The sequence below is a fragment of the Magallana gigas genome, chromosome 10, assembly GCF_963853765.1.
Source record: "Magallana gigas chromosome 10, xbMagGiga1.1, whole genome shotgun sequence".
Taxonomy (NCBI): Eukaryota; Metazoa; Mollusca; class Bivalvia; order Ostreida; family Ostreidae; genus Magallana; species Magallana gigas.
Window position 1 is genome coordinate 24184486 of NC_088862.1, and position 16826 is coordinate 24201311.

Genomic DNA, 16826 nt, shown 5'->3' on the forward strand with positions numbered 1-16826 from the left:
TTTTTATGCATGCAGCGTTTTCCACTGCTTTTTACTTCCTTGATTCGAGAAAATTAAAAACTTTTTTTTCTCTTTTATTTATGATATGAATTCTGTAAAATCTGAAGTATTTTTTACACGATTAATTGGACACAGCTTACATTAATTTTTGGTGCACTGTACAATTGTAATTTGTGTGTATTTTTGATTAGATAAAAAAGTTATAATTGATACTTCTTCTCGAACATTTTATATTGACATTCACGAAATAAATTCAGATATAATAACATCACAGAGCAATTTAGGGATAACCCAGCGGACATGTTCTTATCAAAAACGTTAAGTGTCATTGCTTCGTTCGTACTGACAACCCCCATCTGGTATCCTAGCATCATCAATTAAATGTCCATTCAAATTATCTCCCGGCATTCAGCAGTTAAAGTCCCCGGATGAACACGTGCTCGGAATAGCGATATAAAGTGAGGCTGTAATTTATTGGGTTAAAGCCTTAGAAATACGGCGGTTGTTAGTGTGATGTTTGTTTATATTGTATATCATAATGCCCCGAACACCCAAATATTTGAATGGGTCATTGCCCGCTCTTTGATATTGACTCTCTTTAGCTTGTTTGCTTTAAAGTTTCTTAAGATTCATTCAACTTTTACGCTACATTTGAATTCAACGTTGCGTCAAAAAATTTATGAACTATTCTGCACTTAATTTTTAAAGTCTTAATTTAAAACAGCCGATATATTGAATTTAACTTAATGTGTATGTTACACAATCTTTTTATTTTTCGATTTTTGTAATAGCATACTGATATTAGATAAAATGAAATATAATTCATTTGTTTGTCTACAAATTTTTACCTAAATAATTTAAAAGACATACATTTTAAAGTTGTTGCAGTCATTTTCATCTGTTCGAAAAAAAAAACATTTTTCATATTGTACTTAAAATCATCATTAGGTTTATTATATGTTATTTAGCATTACACTTACATCTATAAAAATACTTATATATTCATTGGGTATATATTTATTTGATAATCCTATATGTTGAACGTAAATTCCTTATCAAACAATAAATATACAACGTAATCGGACGTGTACGTTTTAAAAGTCTAAATTTATGGTCTAAAACCTAAACGTTAAGGACAACTTCACGAATTCCGAACTTGAGAGGCGGCCTTAAGATCAATGCAAATATTTACAAAACATTCTTTTCCTGCGAATTCCATTTCACAGTGTCCCTTAACTTTCCTGGGTTTTTTTTCCAATTCTGATATACTATTCCTTCTCGATGTAAATTACGGGAACATATATATATTTATATATATGGGTTACTTTTTATACTATTTACACAGAGTTAGAGGTCAATACAATTTTGTCCAAATCAACTGAATTGCAATACAGTTTATCTATTTACAAGCTTATTTACAAACAGATAAGATTATACGACAAACTGAAAGCTTACTGGGTTTAGTAATTTGATATCGTTGACTTTATACTGTGTTTTTATTTTATTTTATTGTCAGTGGACAGACGTATTGCAGATTTTTTAACAAACTGAGCTTTCACGATGTGAGATAGTCGGAATAGACTTTTAATTTGCTTGTTCTGTTGCATTTGAATATTATATTAACAGATTCTGAACTAAATACATTACAAAACACCCATTTAAAATTTCAATTTGAAGATAAACATATATAAAGATATAAAGAATAATAAATTTTATTTTAATATAAGTGGGTTTAATTTATTACTTTTTGTTTTCTATGCTAAAACATAAGCGGAATTACTAACTATATTAATTACAATAAAAAGTACACTAACTTTAGCAATGAAAGTTCTCATTTCTTTGATGAAGCGTTAATATATAATTAAATTTTGTAAAATGAATCGGTTTTTAAATTGAATAACTTTGCAAGATGGGGGTCTTTCTATTATCATGTCTTAGTGAAGAAATATAATCTTTTCATGCAGATCTTTATCAAACCTTAGTTTATAAAATAATTTATTGCCCTTACTTTTTACGATTTGTGTTTAAGAAGTTTTTTTTTCATCATCTATATAATTTTCAACATGTAAAAAACACAATGAAATTCATGATATCCAAAACATAAGTAATAGGAGATTATTTATACGTTTCGGCTTTAATGAACAACCTTACGAATAAAACTGTATCGTTTTTCGTAAATAGCAGTCAAGTAAAAAAAAACCCACACTTAATTGTTTTCTCGATTTTATGCATAAATTATACATAAAAGTAAAAGTGCGAGAGACGAAAAAGAAAAATTTCAGTCAAGAAAGTACGTAAGGTACTAAACGACACCTAGAAGTAAAAAAAAAACACACAAGTTTCGCTGCCTCGCCATGACAGACGGATCTTATCAGATGATTCGTACAAAGCCCCCGTGTATTTATTGTGTTTCTCTCGTCCCTCGTTTCTTCACTTTATCGCTCTGAATAGTGTAATTTGTATAGTCTGAGCAAGTCGTTCTGGCGTCATAGCAAGGCACTTGAAACTAACAAGGTTTTTTTTTTTCTTTTTGGAAGGAGCATGAAACTTACACGATTACCTGTGTGTTTTTTTTAGTCTGTTTACGACTGTGACGATGTTAATAGGTGTAAAAACAAAATTCAGACCATTTCTTTTTTTTTTTGTTTAAAAAACAAAACCAAAACCATAAAAAAAAATTACCCAGAAGGTGGACATTGCTATAGAACAGAAGGCATGACCTAGTTTTATAAATGTTGTTTTATCTTATTCAGATGAAAATTATTCTACAATAAGGTAACATTACGATTTGGAGGAAAGGCTTATTGGTTTTTTTTAATGTGGGTTTTATACACTGTTCAAACTACAATTTTCTCTCCATCTAAGAGAATAAGACACAGAATTGTTATCGTACATACTAATTTTTGACCTTTATAGGTCAAGTATACTTTTAACTAATCAAATCTACATTTATACTATTATTAGCAATGCTAATGAGATATTTTTTTTCTCGGGGGAGGGGAGGTTCGAAAAAATGATTTCTCGAAGTAGTGCCAACTAAGACATAGTCTTAAAATGTGTCAAATTTGGAAGGAATTTCAAACTTCTATTACCCTTGATGTGGTTTTTTATGACCCATTGTCTTATGCTCCAAAGGTCACGTGATGACCCCAATGCTTGGTTGTCCCATGAACCACAATGCTCAACGAGGACATCTCATTTCATACGCTATGCTTTCAATGTTAAAACCTTTATTTTCAGGAACACTTTATGCAAATGATTTGAATATTCATGTGACATTTATTGTCTAAGATTAAACCAAAAAACACATAATTATACACATGTAAGAGGAGCATAAAGATATACTCTGTAGTCGTTGGTTCTATGACGTAACGGTATTGCAAGCTTCTGATCTTTGGGAGGAGAAGAAAACCCCGACTTCAATTATAGCTCTAGCGCTTACAGAAATTAACAAAAGAATGTGAAAATTCTTTCGATGGGGGAAAACATGGCTTGAATTACATTAAAAAAAAACTAAATGAATGAAATTTATGCTAATACCGGTATTTCTATATGCTCTTGCGTTCATGTTTTTGGGGAACACATGAATTATTTTCTCCGTGACGATTCGGTGTCAAAGTTCAGATAAAATTAGGAACTCTTCCTTGTGTAAACGGAACGACGGTGCTGGTTCTCTGTTACGGAATTTATTGTCGTCGTATTACATTGTATAGAACAGTTCTTTGTTTCTTGGGTTTCTTTTGTTACACTGCGCGGTTAACTTTAAGCGGTGGATTAGGACGAAGTCGAAAAACAACGAAGCCTAACTGAATTTCTCGTGGAAAAAAACCCCAAATAGAATTGTTTTAACTTGTAAAATATGATAATGTTTTATCATATATATGTTTTATACAAATGTAATTAATTTCATCTTTAATTTCTTTCGTAAATGTTGGGGCATCTTTTGTACAATCGTAAAATCTCTCTCTCTCTCTCTCTCTCTCTCTCTCTCTCTCTCTCTCTCTCTCTCTCTTAAATGTCGCCAACTACCGATACTCTAAAAGCAATCATTGGTACAGGATTAATCATTTTAGTTAGACAAAATATCGAGGTTCATTACGATTAAACTTGTAATATCTGTAAATCATGCTTATTGCAATATTATGTACGCATTTTTTTCGGTTTTCATCAGATAAGAAATCAAATAAATATACATAAACATCGTAGAAAATACTGACTTTCGTAGAGGTAAGGCGAATCAGACCAGATCAAGTCGTTCGGTAATTCAGATGATTTTAAAATTTCCTCAACAATTTCAAAACGACGTTAAACCCTAACAAGTTAAGAAGTAGAAATTAAAATAAAAATTGAATAACAAAATGTACGGTTGTTGTAAAAAAAAAAACCAAGTAGTGCAACTAGTGTAATTAACGATAACAAATTGGATATGACTACAGTACATGTACTTCGGAAACATTGAAATTCGTGGGGGTCAATTTTCGTAGATTGCTTAAACTTTACATGTTGAAACGTAATTGCACGTTTTCTCTTATAAAAGCTTAAGGAAATGTGACTTTCTAACCCTAATTAATTAATTCGTGGAGGATGATAATTCATGAATGAGAGGTACCCACGAATTCCACGAAAATTGAGCCACCACGAAATCTAATGATTCCACAGTAACCCATCAGATAAATTCTTTCTCTAAAAAATCGATTATTCCTTCTTTTGCTATGAATCCTTTAGAGAATACTCAAAGAATATTAATGATTATTTATTTTCTGATGTATACATAAAACGTATATTTACTATGAAACCTTTATTGGTAAATTCTTTGCCTCATCTTTTCAGCACTTACGTGTAATTTCTCCCCCATCCCAACAATAAAATTTGATTCTGTTAAAAAACCGCCCCAGGAAATGATTCTTTTTTAAATAAAAATGAAATTTTAATGGAATATATACCTTTTTAAAAAGGACCCGTATCTTGTATCTGCAATTCTCATTAGGGCTTTTGAGAATCAATTATTTTTAGCTTTATTTTGATAATGTGTGAATGCACATGTTTTTTTTTATCTTTCTTACATGTCAAACTACTGCAACAAAAAGTGCATTATAGTCTTGTGCGCTTCTTCTTGAGAGATGAACACTTTACTTCAAATAAATCAAATAAAGCTTTCGGATTGCCAACCTGCATACGAATGTCAAGAAAATACCTCAGTTATACGAATACTTTCACTTTTCATAATTTGTCCATTGCCAATAGTAAACGCATGGGACAATGCAATTCTATGGACTCCATCTGAAGTTATTGCATTAATTTTAATCGATCAATTTTCTATTTCTTAAAATAATGACCTTTATGTTATTGTTTTTATGTATAAAAGACTGGTGGGGATTAGTTTGTTGATGAGAAAAAAAGTGATACAATGTACACGAAATCCTTTTTTACGATTAAGTTGATGTTTTCTCTGATATGTCGGTACAACGTTTTATTGTTGTCATATTATTAATTTAAAAACTACACTGGGTAGTTGTAAATACAAAATTAAATATTGTAATATGACAATTAACTTCGTATTTAAGCCCACCTAGTTAATTCAAAACTTACAATATGGTGTTGTGACGTAATTTCTTTTGAAATAAACAGTAAAATTAAGCATAACCTTGTTGGTATTTCCTTTTATAATCTTGTTATCAAACAGCATTGCGCAATATGATAAAGTGTCAGCTTTATTGCTTCACAGGTCTTGAGCTCAAAACCCGTTGGGGCTTTTTACCCAATTTTTACCTTTCAGAATATTTTGAAAATGTCTTTAATGGTCAAATATTACACAGATTGAGAATTTTTAAACGGTGAGTTAAGTATATTTTGAACATGATGCACCTTTCTTTATATCTCAAAATGTTTAACACCACTTGAAGTGATAGAAAGGTGTGAGTTGAAAGTTTTTCTTATGTTCTCAACACAATTTATCAAAACATGAATAAAACGAACGCTGCTGTGTCAATTATCGTCCGTGCAAATCCTGAAGAAGTAACAGTTCTCGAATTTTAGAACAGGCATCGGTTGGAAATGCTCGGAATAATAAATAAAACCTCTCGCTGTAGCTATTTGATCACGCACAGGGCGTCTCCTATCGTACATCGCCACTATAGTTCGGAGGTTCAGTCCAGTGTGTGTCAACAAGAACAAGTCAACAAACTCCTCCTATACCCTTAAGGGGGTTTCACAAAATAGAGAAAAATGTCCAAAAAATCGACTGCTTCCAAATATGCAGTTTAAAAAAAAAGAAATAAAAGAAAAAAGAAACAGTGATAAATCAGGCAAAGGTTAAATATCGAACAGGCAGTCTTATAATAAAGAAAAAATAACGGATATAAAAAAAAAGATTCTGAGATATTTCCAATGGATTACGTTTGGCTTTTCTGTGCCGTTCTAGTGAAGAACTTTTCATGGGGTGGTTTATATACGATTCGCTAGAACAAGACCGCTTTCCCATTTTTACACACGGCTTTTAATATAAAATCTCTGACATAAAATCAATGAGCCGGCAGAGATTAGCACTCGCATCCGAGGTTACCCGAGGACATGTCCGGGAATGAATCGATTTTCAGTTTCCGCTTCGACATCGACGCTCGGCGCATGTGCACTGTGTCGTGTCAAGTCAAATTCTAAAGTTCTGCGTCGGCGGAAGTGGGTGTTGTGTATCCAGGGTTCTTTATAGATTATAGCATGCAGAATATAGATTAATGCATTCATTGAGCTCAGATAGACGCAGGGCACATGTTGATTGAAAATCGATACACGTTAATTTTTTTGGCCCAACTGCGTTATAACTTGGGGAGAAAATTAAACAACTCTGTAGTGTCAAAACGAATCTATGGACAACCAAGTTTCAGGGGGAAAAGCGTTCGTTACGCGCTTTTCAAGGCTGGGTTTAATTAAGTCTTTTGCATTAGGAAAAATCCCCTATGTACCGAGAGCTAAACCGAGAGAACAATGCGAAAACAATAACCTGCCAATGGAAAACGTTTCTAGCTTCCCCTAAGACACTCCAGGGAATCGAATTCCACGGGAAAAGAAACTTTTTTTATGGCGGAAATATTGACATTTTCACATGATAAAACAAAACTTGACTCAATGTTTCGAAATGTAGAATTTAATTACCAATGTATTGCGTAACACTGCAACAGAAGATTTTTTTTAGTCTAGCATTTCATTTTTTTTAGTCTTACATTTCATTTTTTCTTTTTATCATAATAGTAGTAAATGTTTTACAAGACGAATTATATTGGTTAGTTTTACAAATTACTGAGAAATCTCAGAGTCTTGTCAGAGAATTCTGCTGGTGAAGAAATAATTTTTTTAATTTAGTGTTTTTCATAAAAAGAGATCCAATATTGAATGTCATTCTCGTAAATCCCAAAGATTATCCTAAATGTAATCGAGGTCAAAAACAATATGATAAAAATCTCTGTACTGTAACAAAAAATGAAACCATTTGAATAAAATAACAATTCAGGAAATGGAAATTTTGTGGCTTTTAGTTCTTCTTGGTATTCTGATAAGCCAATTAAAAGAATAAATCATTGTCTCAGAGAGAGAGAGAGAGAGAGAGAGAGAGAGAGAGAGAGAGAGAGAGAGAGAGAGAATACCCCTAGGGATTCGTTTGGGATAACGTTAATGTTATTTTCTGATTAACGATATTATAGAGTACATGATTTGCATAAACCAGTAAGGTTCATAGAATGTGTTTTACATGGTATAGCTGATACGAATGTAAACGAATATATATATATATATATATATATATATATATATATATATATATATATATATATATATATATATATATATATATATATATATATATATCACTCATGAGCGAAAATAATACTGGGCTGTACTCTTAAAAGAGCCTCAGTCTTCTAATCAAACCTTCCAATGAATACAAGAGTACCCCCCCCCCCCCCCCCTTGTTTTATTAAGACTATTTGTCATATTAATACAGAAAGTGTTTCGTTATACATCCGTACATTGTAATTATTTTATTTTCAGTCATAACATGTTACCTTTTTTTATTTTAAAAAATGAAATCTTCAATTCTACATAATTAACTCAGATTTAACTTTTTCATTTTCTATTTAACAATTCGCATATTTTTCTTGCTATTGGTGCGTGGACACGTGCATATCATGTGCGTTTTATTAACAAAAGACTATAAATTCATAATAACTGCATGCATGCACTCGATTTTACAAGTATTCATAGTTTGGGGAAAACATGCATATAATTCCGTGTGTTCAAGGAACAAACAACCTATATATCTCGGTGAGAGGCGGAAGTTGAACTTGTCGGATGCATATCAAATAACGCAGTTCCTTGTTCATAAACATATCGACTGTCATCAGCATTCAATGTTACGTAATGCACACACGATGTCAATTCATCCTGTATATTTTTCAAGTTTACAATTTAAGTTGACACACAAACATGTAAAAAAAAATTTTTTTTTTAAATTTGAAAGTTAAATATTATATATCGTATCCTTATGAGAATTCCTGCACAACTTGACTTTTTTGTTCAAGCTAGCTGTATTGATTTTTTTTTCGCGGGGCATAGTTTTGTTTTGTCATACTTTTAATATCTTACGTTATTTTGTGTTCAGAGTTTTTATTACAATACTATCCTAAAGATATTGAATGAATTATTACTCGGTAAGTAAGTCAACAGCTTAAAATGCAGTTATATAGAAGGTTGAATTTGTGACGAATAGCTCTTGTGGGCGTTAAACGGCGCGCGCTCACTTATGCATCTAATGCAAAAGGCACGTGCTCTCTCTCTCTCTCTCTCTCTCTCTCTCTCTCTCTCTCTCTCTCTCTCTCTCTCTCTCATGCTTACTTATACGCGTGTGCGTTCAAAGGTTATAATTTCAGGCTTAATATACACGTATATATTAAAAAAAAAATTAAATAAGGGCAATTAATGATTTTAATAAGTAAAATTTTTCTAAAAAGTTCAATTAAGTAAACCCGTCCTTCCCCCCTTCCCCTCTTTGACGTTGGGGAAGTTAAATGAAAATTGAACCACCCCCCCCCCCCCCCGACATTCCCACACCCTCCAAAAAAAGTCTATCACTGCAGTGATAAGGCACATATTGGGAAAATCCTGGAGAATCGTTAACAAAATCCTAGGAAAAATAAATCACTCTCTGCATTCTTTCGAACAGATAAACAGCCCATTAGAAAGAGAAAATTTGCACAGCTTAAAAATCCTTGCCAATTTCCTCGCACCAATTCAAAATAGCGAAAACCCAGCCGCGATCATCAACTTGCGACTTTGCAGCAAAATCTATTAAAAGATGCGCAGATATCGCGCTGGAAAAGACATCGTAAAATTGCAATGAAAACCCCCCTTTTTAACCCTATATTATATTTTTCTCTCTTCCCGTTCAGTTTCTTCCTTGCTCGCCTGAAGACCACTGTGTCGACGCTCTGCTGTCGGAATTTTTATTCCAATATCTCAAATAAACGAAAATCGATTCAGAAAGCACCAGAGACCTGGTAATCATAAAACACTACTGGCACCGAGAGAAGAAAAAAAATAATCGGCGGCTGCTTTACAATGAAAGGGCTTATATGCGGAATCCATGGATATTGAATACATAATCACGTAAAAACAAGCATAACTGTCAAATACAGATGTAAATCTTTGAAACATTAACTCTTATGGGATGATTTCGCCATAAAATTTTCAAAGCCATCCTTTTTTTCTTCCAAGAGGCATTTTTTTTTTAAATTTTCCATAGCAATGATGTAATCTTTCTTTCTTTTTCAAAATTGAAACTTTCTAGTTCTTTCTCATATATTGAATTCTACAAAAAAAAAATTTTCTGAAAGAGAATGGCAGTTCTAGTAGCATGTACAAGTTTGCCTTATTGAATAATAAGTATACGAAAGTGGGATCTAATTGACGGAAAAGAAATTAAAAGTGATGTAATATCATACTCATATTTTCGGTTTTTCTATTACATGTGTAGGTGACCTAAGTGACTGGCTTGGACTATGATTGGCCAGATTTTTTTATACGCCTTATATTTTTTAAGAGCAAAGTAAGTAACTAAAAAGTTCGTATGTACTTACATCGCAAGAACAAGTTCATAACTTACTCCAGTTATAAGTGGCTTTTCCTAGGAAATGCGAGAAAAAATTATGTGTAACACGATTTTTTAATTTTCCGTTCTTAACTTATTAATAACCGTAAAATGAAAACTATAGTTATATACCAGGCACTAGTAAATTTTCATTTGATTAATTAAGTATAACGCAATTAAAAGTATCCGCATATTTTTAAATTTCATTATATTCAACAGAAAGAAAAAAAAAGGTTTTAATTGATCGATTTTTTTTTGGTAAAGGAAGGATTTCCCTATTTTAAAAAAGAAATTAGCATGTGTATGTATTTTTCCATTACAAATCGTAGTACACACTTTTAATTCCGAGAGCTAGCGTAGAGATTAAATTATTTAGGTCGCATTCGGCACAGCATGCATTTCTCACCATGAATTGACATGCCATTATCTCAAACGCGTGTTTAAATTCCACGTCGAACGAGTCTCCCCCTTTATCGCAGGGAGAGAAAAACCTTTACACGTGTGTTGCATGTCTGTGATCTGATTACACGCTGGTGTGCAATCGACAGAAATAATCGGTGTGTCGGCCTGACCAACATTTTCTGTGTGCGTGTGTGTATTGAGTAAACTATCGTCTGCTCGGCGAGGGGGCGGAGCCTCGATATGGCAGCCTGCCAGCGAATTTACATATAGCTGATAAATTAATTACCAATTTACTTTCAACAGAATCGAGTAAAACTTTTCAATGAACGAAATTAATTTAAGGCAAATTTCATTGAAATAAATTTCGTAAAACTAAACTGATAGAACTATCTCTTGAATCAGACGAGAAAGAAATGACTGTGTAAATATGTTGGCCTTGTCACCGTCGGCCATGTTGGATCTAGTCGGCAAGTAAATATCTTTAATGTCGATGAATTTAGCATTCAATTTTCCAGGCTTAGAGATTGAATTCTACCAGATACTGTGAAAACAAAATTTTAAAACAAATCAGAAATTTACCTACCTTTAACAGTCACGAGTTCTCTGCGTGAATTCTCTCACAGTCTTTACACTTCTCTAGGGTTCTATATCGTCGGTACATGAAAAAAAAATCCGTCTGATAACTCAGTAGGGTCACGTGACTCCGAGTAATTTATAAGGTTTTTGCTTTGAGGGGCTGGTTGAATTCTCATTTTAGCTGAAGAGAATGTTGAAGCGTTGACATGGAGAATAGCAGCGATAGTTTTGAGCCTGAATTTTTTCTAATGAAAAATTAATTCGTATTATATGAAGTTTTCGTTGATTATTATTATTTTTTTTAATCTTTTAGTTTACAGAAAGAAATGACAGCCTTTTCACACACAATGGCCATTCATTCAATAGATCGGTGCAATGTTCTCGTATTTTCTCGTAAATTTTTAAACGAGCTACACATTACCCTTGTGAAAATGACAAAAGGTGTCAGTAGATGTATAAACGTACATACTTGAAGACATGGCGGGTTAAAGCGAATTTGCGTTATAAACCCGTGACGGAAATATGTTGCTAGACTCTCGGAAGAAACCCTTCAGTTTAGGCATGTAATTATTCCCCGTACCTGCTCTGCCTATATCAATTTTTAGATGAGAAAAAAAACCCCACTGCTAAATATTAATTGCAAAAAATTTCTAACGATGATTACGAAAAAAAACTAATTAAGGATCAAAATTCAATTTCCGAAATTGTTGTCAAATATTATTAAAGGAAAGTTTAATTGATTTCTTAAAAAATTCTATTTATATATTTTCTATACTTTTTTGGGTCTAGCTCCAATAAATAGTTTACATGTATGTATTCGAGTGGGCCGGGTTGATTTCGTGGAACAAAAATGGGTTAATTGTTTAAAGCAATATGGGTTTTAACAAATTCGCACAAAGCCCCATTATATGGCCATTATGTCACACAACATACACATATACACAAATACACACATGCAAGGCCATGCTTGTCTGTCATTGTTGCAAATCTCATATATATGTGTGCACCAGTAAACTTTTTCAGTGTTCGTTTGAGAGAGAGAGAGAGAGAGAGAGAGAGAGAGAGAGAGATTCATGTTGTTTGTATATAAATTCTTTCTCTCTGTCTGCCACCGTATGGATCTTTTCTCCGAAACTTTGCAGCTTGATATCCATTACCAAGACGATATCTAGATATCATCTACAAACAATACCATCGATATTATCCTTGCCCTTTCTAGCATTTTTACCCTCTAAGTCGCTGAAATTTTGAAATGTTAATCTATATTATATTTTATATTTCAACCATTTGTTCATTTCAATCACTTGAACAAATTATGGAAGGGGTTTTAATGGTATTAAGATAAATGACGTTTGTTGTTTCTACTTAATTGATAAATTAAAAAAAGAAAATCGAGTACCTGATTTTTAAGAGCATTTAATCGAACATTTACTACGTTGTAATTCTGAGTGGCTTTAACAAAATCTGAAGTTCGTTGTAGTAGAAAATGAAAATTGGTTTTATAATAAATTACCTGTCATAAAAATATAAAAATAGTTTTGCTCTGTAGAGAACAAAAATACGGTGTACTAAGTCTACATTTGAGTACAATATTTACTGAGTATTATACTAAATAAATTTCGTTTAACGTCTCTCTCTCTCTCTCTCTCTCTCTCTCTCTCTCTCTCTCTCTCTCTCTCTCTCTCTCTCTCTCTCATACAACTTTTACTTTCCATAAAATTCCCTCGAAATTCAAATCGACATCTACGCCATGAATTGTTACAAAAATAATTTCTATTGTAAGTTTAGCCAATTACATGTACAGATACCGTACAAATCCGAGAATTTCTGATTTTTGTAGTAAGCAAGCATCGGGCGGAGAAAAGTGTGTGTGGGGGGGGGGGGGGGGGTGAGGGGTGAATCGAAAGAAGAAAGAAAAAAATGTGAAAATAATTACACGCAGACAGGTAAGTCCAAACAAAATCGAGGGGATAAAGATCAGCCTGCTTTTGACACCTTTTGATTTATACTTATAAAACCTTCCTATGATTTTACATGCTCTCGCCGACAGATTCGCCACTCGTAACATGCATTAAGAAAGGCCCGCGGGGTCCGAAGGCCTTTTGCACACAGTTGTTGACATGGCGAGAGTGAAAGAGATTAGTCCCGTGTTCCAATAGATGACAACTCCATTTAATCGGGTATATACACTACTACACCCATTCAAAAGCCTGGCCAAGGATTTTCCACAGTTCATTGCTCGGTTTAACGCCGGAGATAAGAGTATAAGAAGATTGGGGGGTGGTGGTTGTTATTTCATGTACAACTTGATTTTGGCCAAAAAAACTAGTTGAGATATAATACACATGAAATGCCAAAAAAAACTACATGTAGTTGAGATATAATACACATGGAATTAAATAAATATTGTGTCTCTTAAATCTAAAACCGTAATTAAAAAAATTATCAAATTGCGAATACGTTGTCATCTTGAATGAAATTCATTATTCTTAATGGTTGTTTTTTTTTTTTTCGTAGAAAATGATGATTCCATCGTATTAGTATTCCAATAAAAAAAAAAACAACTTTGAAAAGTACGTCGCATTTACGATCCCTATTGGGTGACTTACAGGAGCCATAACTTTTCTGCGATAAAATTTTTTGTTTACAAACTTTCGGTTTTTGGGGGGGGGGGTTTCATATCTAGCAGCGTTAGATGCTATTTTGCTTTGAACATTGTTCAAGATATTAAATACATACAGAGAGAGAGAGAGAGAGAGAGAGAGAGAGAGAGAGAGAGAGAGAGAGAGAGAGAGAGATTAAGCCGTGCATTGTAGTATGCGGCAACAAGGCTGCTTATCTCAGTTTGCAAACACGTTGTTAGGGTATATATATAATATACCTTGGTTGAGGCCATTAGACCATTAAACCTCGATGAGGTTGACCCCAAAAACCACAAGCACAACCACCAACAGCCAAAGAGACTTGCCGCAAAAAAAAGCATTCTATGTGTGATCTAATCTAGACACTGGTTCGGTGGAAATTATTTCCAAATGGATTCACATGAATGGGCCTGCATATCATGTTCACGTTGTGGCAACACGGGTTCTTGGTATTTGTTTACTGTTCTTCAATGAAATGCTTTTTAAACTCCGAATTCAAATTAATTTTTTTTTTATACCAAAGATGAAGGATTTTTTTTCAGTCGTTTCATGATCTATTATTTGCCTTCTGCAATAGAAAAACCTACACCTGAGAAATGCGCCTACCTATGCAAATTATGATATACCAAAATATAATCTTTTCAGACATCTTTTTTTTTCTAATTTATTGCCGAAACACTATCCTGATGCGATATGATACGACGAGAATAAAAACGTCCAATAAAATAGGGAAAATTATTATATGATATATGAGAGAGTTTTGCGAGTATAATTTTATTTTAAGTTTCTGTATTTAACAACAATGTTAAAAACATATAAAACCCCCACGAAAAACAGCTGCTATTTGGATTATTTGTGGAGAAAAAAAAAAAAAGAAACCCACCCAAAATACACCAAGGACGACATTATCGTTTTCCATATTAAATATCTCAATGTGTAAAATTCATGAGGAAGAGTTATTCGACCTGATTTTATTATTCCTAATTACACCGATATACAATTGGAATTCCAATACTTCGCTCAAGGTGTAGACATCTGTTTAATTCTGCCATATTACTTGCATTGTTATTACTTTATTTGCAATAGAAATCAAAGTTATGCAAAACATTTCTTGAATTTAAAAACAGAATTCAAAAGACAGAAATTAGGAAGAATCTGCTTACCTGTATATGTTAAAAAATTAAAAATTAATTGCAAGGGGAAAAAATCTCTATATACCAGTGTGATATGAACTTTCGTCATAGAAATAATTGGAGATTCTATTTTTATATGGAACCTTGAGAAATAGTAATTAATCAAAATTTCTAGTGCATTAAGACTATCACGTGGACGTACCAATTGTCTTGTGAACAAAACGCACTTCCGTTTTGTTTGAAATAATGCTTCATGGTATTTCAGTATAATATGTCAATGTGTCACACTATTATAAATATACGTTCTAATCATCCATGTATAGTTAATGAATTAAGAGGGATGGATGGATGTGGCCATTTTTGTACTTTATTAATCTCCTACATTAGAAGAGTGCTGTAAAAATATAAAGATAAAAATTACGAATTTCAAAAGGCTAAAATATTTGGAATTTTTCTTGGTTCCAGAATAATTTATGGGTAAAAAAAAAAAGTTGTGAAAATATGTAACTTAAAGATCTTAACAGATCAATAGATCAATTGATTGATTATTCAGCATCCTTAAGATAAAATTGTAGTTTAGAAATCTTTACGCGCCAAAAAGTCTTAGTGGAATAAGTCCAAAAATATGTTTATGTATCTTATTGTTTGAACTCCGTTCTCAATACCCCAAGAATGATATAAATCATTAGAAATACAAGATCAAAGCATTATTTTCATTATATGAATCACGTTTCGTTCATTTGCACTCCAAACGGAAGTGAGGCATGATCAATCTCAATGATCACAGCAGATTAATAAAATTAATTTCAGTGACACCAGACTGTACAGGTTGTTTTTTTTTTAAAATGTTGTCAACTTGGAGTGCATATAAATGTTTCCAAGTTTCAAAAACAGCACAACAATTTACAACGTGTGGTGAAAATGAGAAAAAAGGAGAGAGAAAAAGTTATTCTTTCGTGCATACAATTTTTTTAAAAAATAAAACCGCCTTAAGTTTCCAATTAAACTTTTCATAATAAAAATTTTTCGGATAGATAATAATTTTTAATTATCTGAGACGAGAGAGAGAGAAAGAGAGAGAGAGAGAGAGAGAGAGAGAGAGAGAGAGAGAGAGAGAGAGAGAGATAACAAAATAATCAGTTAATAGCGGATTTAGATTTTACTATATCAAAAACCGATGTCCCCATATGATGTTCATATGATGCACTTTCGTAAGAACACGTGACTGTCTATATATAAATTCATTGACTAATTATGAATAACTTCCTATCCTGAATAAAAAAAAAAACCATTGATCACCATTAATTACAAACCTGCTTAAAATTTTAAATGTTTCATTTCATTGATAAATTTTAAAGCAAAAAATGGAAATGTTACAAGTTCGCGACGAGCCAAACTTGACTTGAATATTTAATAAGATATTTATCTTTAAACAAATTCAATTCAATTCAATGGTTTATTGACATCACCATGTTGGCATACAGTCAAAATGAAATCAAATGACAGACAAAAGAAAATTGTAGCATAAAGGCTACAGCATGCAAGACAGTTTTATACAATACTTCATAGTCCCTGGAACTGTTTTCTCTGAATAAAACATTTATCCAAGTAGATACAAAGACGTTTTGTAGTATTATAATCACATGGATTAACAATTTCTTTTATGGGATCAAAACCACAGTACAATTCATCATTGAAAATATCACAATAATGAAATCGAAGATTGTCATACACAGGACAGTAAAGTGCAAAATGTTTTTCATTTTCGACTAATAAAAAACAAATAATAAACAAATAGATTGAACCATGCTGTATCATGCATTCAAATATTAATCACTGAGCATTTGACTTAATAAATTAAAAAAAAAAATGCTAAAATTGTTTGTCATTTATCACAGAGTCGGTCAAGGTCAAAAAAGGAGGAGGAAAAATCAGATT

At 32.4% G+C, this 16826-nt stretch overlaps 1 protein-coding gene across 3 annotated transcripts in view; it reads right to left on the reverse strand.

Annotated features, from left to right (window-relative positions):
- LOC105347039 (polycomb group protein Psc) overlaps positions 1-11254 on the reverse strand; it is a 74897-nt gene extending 63643 nt beyond the window's left edge. Inside the window, exon 1 of one of the 3 annotated variants that reach the window (XM_011455915.4) lies at positions 11121-11254. The gene's annotated coding sequence lies outside the window, so the exon portion shown is untranslated. Of the gene's footprint in view, positions 1-10124; positions 10146-11120 lie in introns of those variants that run through there. The other 2 variants (XM_066073143.1, XM_066073142.1) reach the window with 2 other exon arrangements.
- Positions 11255-16826: the final 5572 nt, after the last annotated feature.